The sequence below is a fragment of the Calliphora vicina genome, chromosome 1, assembly GCF_958450345.1.
Source record: "Calliphora vicina chromosome 1, idCalVici1.1, whole genome shotgun sequence".
NCBI classification, from domain to species: Eukaryota; Metazoa; Arthropoda; class Insecta; order Diptera; family Calliphoridae; genus Calliphora; species Calliphora vicina.
Genome location: NC_088780.1, coordinates 170,011,163 through 170,014,783, shown reverse-complemented (window position 1 = coordinate 170,014,783; position 3,621 = coordinate 170,011,163).

Genomic DNA, 3,621 nt, shown 5'->3' with positions numbered 1-3,621 from the left:
TCGTATCCGTTGGTGAGTTTTAGTTAATTTTTAAATATTTTGTTGATGTTTTAGTTAAAATTTTGCTAAAATATATTTGTGTGTGTGCGTGCGTATAAAATTAAAATATTTATCCATGACATTCATTATAAATTTATGAATAGAAGGTAAAATCTCTTTTAATTTTTAGTTTTAGCCGTAAAATAAGACATGTTTCCGTAGTTATAACTTAGAAATGTTTTTTATTATTTTCTAAATTTATTTATTTACGTTAATTTAGTTAAACTATTCTGTGTACTAAACTACAATAATATGAATGAATACTAAAAATCGTGTATGCAAAATGATTTAGGCTTAGTTTTATTAGATATGAATTTGTTTGTAACCTTAGAGAGGAGATTGCAAGCTACAAATAAGCTATTTAGATATATTGGACAATAATTTTGATTTCATATAAACAATTTGTGAAGAATCCAATCAAAAGTAAATAAATAAATGCTATAATACATAAGGTAGAACTAGGAGAGAATAAATTAAAATATGTTCTCTCTCCCAAATTGTATGTCGGACACAAAAACTTAATACATTGAAAACAACTTAAGTGGAATTTTAAAAATTTTGAGGAGAGCGTAAAAACTGTTGAATTGATCGATAATTATTTAATATGTGTCCTTAAAGAATTATGAATGTTCTCAAAGAATTGTACAAAGCTTTCGAAAATATTTAAGGACAAATAATACAAACATTATCGGTACTAATTTTGGAAGTGCGAGTTCAGCTTATATAAAACTTATTTGTGCGGATCCAGAGGGGGTGAAATAGGAAATCCCCCCCACAACCGAAATGTTTTCATATTTTTTTCCCCCCAAATGGATCCGCGCCTGTGTATGTATATAATTAAGATATTTATGAGAGCTTAACTAGTTTCAGATAGGGCAAAGCAAATTAAATAGGTAATATAGAATAGTTCGTGAATAATTTGGTCGAATTATCTTTGAAATTGCAATCTGTAGTTCGACTACGAAGTGAATGGGAGGACGGACATCAACACTAGCCCTGTATATCCTCCCCACTATGGTGGAGTAGGGTATAAAAAGGGTTTAAAAAATTAAGCAAATATTTTTGTTCGATAGATTTTCGTTATTTTTAAATGTTCCAACAAAATTCAATACATATTTTAATACTAACTATTAGCTGTTGCAATGAAAACTGTATTTTCAGTTTAAATAATTTATTCCTATCATTCGGTTAGAATAACAAAACAACGAAAAGAAATTCAATAATGAAATTTGTTTTTGAAAAAATAAATAAATAAATAAATATTAAAAGAAAATTAATATGAATTAAAAAATACGAAAATACGTATGTAAAAATTTTAATATTTATTAGAAAAACAAAAATAAAAATATGTATATTCGAAGAAAAAGACGTAATAGAAAGCTATTAATGCATTTATTCTATTTTATAAAAGTGTGAGTTTTTTGTCAATACATTACAGGTTGAATTGTAGATTTATTTTTATACTTATTGTTTCATTTCATTGTGAACTAAATGGATTCAAAGAATAAATTCAGAATGGATTGCGTATCTTTTAAATCTCCTGGTTACCTAATTGGAATATTTCAAAGTCCAATTGATTCCATGAAATGTGGATAACTGTTTTAGAAAACTTGGATGTTTACAAAAATACCACAGCAATTTTCTTTTATTAATCCATAAGGATATAAATCAGAAACTTTTACCAAAACTAAAGATTTGTATTTTTTAATAAAAAAGGAACAACGAATTCGTAATAAGTTTATTTAGAAATAAATACATGGAACCGAACCAATTCGATTGGCCATAAATATTTAAATAAAATTAATAAGTAATTGAAACAAAATTTTCCAAAGTGTCCTGATATCCTTACCAACTACGTGTATTATCATTTAGAAATTTAGATCGAATTTGGATTAACATGGACTTTTTTACCATTAAACAAAAATAACTTATTTCTAGAGTTCCACCGAACGCTCACTCGGTTTCGGAGAGTACAAAATCAGGGTGAATACCGAAACCGAAACTTTTATGGAGAAAAATATAGAGAAACAAGTTTACAATTTTATATCTCAATCCCGAGTTCTAGATACGACAAATATTTTTCTATTCGAGATAGAATTGAGAAAAATACCAAGGCTGGCTAACGATTCGATACGTTTTAAAGATAACGGTAACACTAATTTTATTTATTATTTGTTTCTATTTTTGAAATCAAACGTTTGTGTTTTAATAATTTAACATTGTTTATAGAATAGCGGTAAAGTTAATTGCAGTTATTTCGATATCGATAACCAACCTTGAAAAATACCACAATAGCGGAGTTCACTATTAAGTGCGAATGGTCTAGCATCATTGCAAATGCAAAATTTTACAGTTAGTCAATAACTGTAAAATTTTGCATTTGCAATGATGCAATACCATTCGCTAATATTTAAAGAGGTTTTACTAAAGATGAAATGTTGGGCGCGTAATCTCTTAAATTAATACAATTTAATTACATATACATATGTATGTATTTCGTAAGATTGTTGTATATAAAAGAAGTTTCGATTTCTTTCCGATTAGGCCGAATATTGCATATCTTAGAATAATTATACTTTTCACCTCTGTTCAAATTCATTTAAACAACTGGACACCTGTAAAAAGTGAATTTAGAGAACCACCACCAATCACTTGATTTAATGAGTAAAGTGTGTCATGAAGTCAAAGTCAAAGACAATTTTGCTCATAGTGGTGGTAATTATTCTACAAAATACGGAATGGAATAAAAGACGTGCAAAAACGTGTACCGTAAATGTGCAATTGTTTGTTTTTTGTATTTATTTGTATATAATATGTACATATATTTAGTTAATGGCAGGCACATCACTAATGCAGGTCAAATCACAAGTCAAAAATAGCATTAATTAAATAATATGAATTGCAATTAAATTATTTCATCATTATGATTTATAATAAAAAAGTACAGTGGTTTCCCGGTTTAACGCATGTACATATATATATATAATGTCAGGTCCATTCGTTAAGCCGATTAATAAATTCTTTGCGATTTAATCAATCAAAACAACGCGTTGTAGGTGTGAAATGTAAATTTCAAGCACATGATAGGAATGTCACCATTTCATATGTATATACATATGTTGTATACTTTAACAGTTAACTAACCCACTTATTATGAGTAATATTTCTTTTCATATTTGTTCTATATGCTAATTTTTAAATAATGACCTAAAGAATATCGACCGTTTTTATTATGATGATCCCATTTTGACAGTTTTATACATTTCCTTGATAACCCATATTTATTTAATAAGCATGTCTTTTTATATTACAAAAATGTATTTATTTTAACGAAAGGACATTTATTGGAAAGAAAATAATACCTTTCATTACACAGTGGTGCTAGCCTTTTAACTCTTTGCGGTTTGGTGGTTAGTTTACTAACCACATTTTCTATAGTATTTAAAACATAGTTTATTGTCATCTATTGCCATTTTGCTAAACAATTATATTTTTTGAAGTTATCGTTTATGATTTTTTGCAAAACTTTGCCGTCAGGGTGCTCTGGTTAGATAAATATATTCATTTGAAAATATTGTAAAA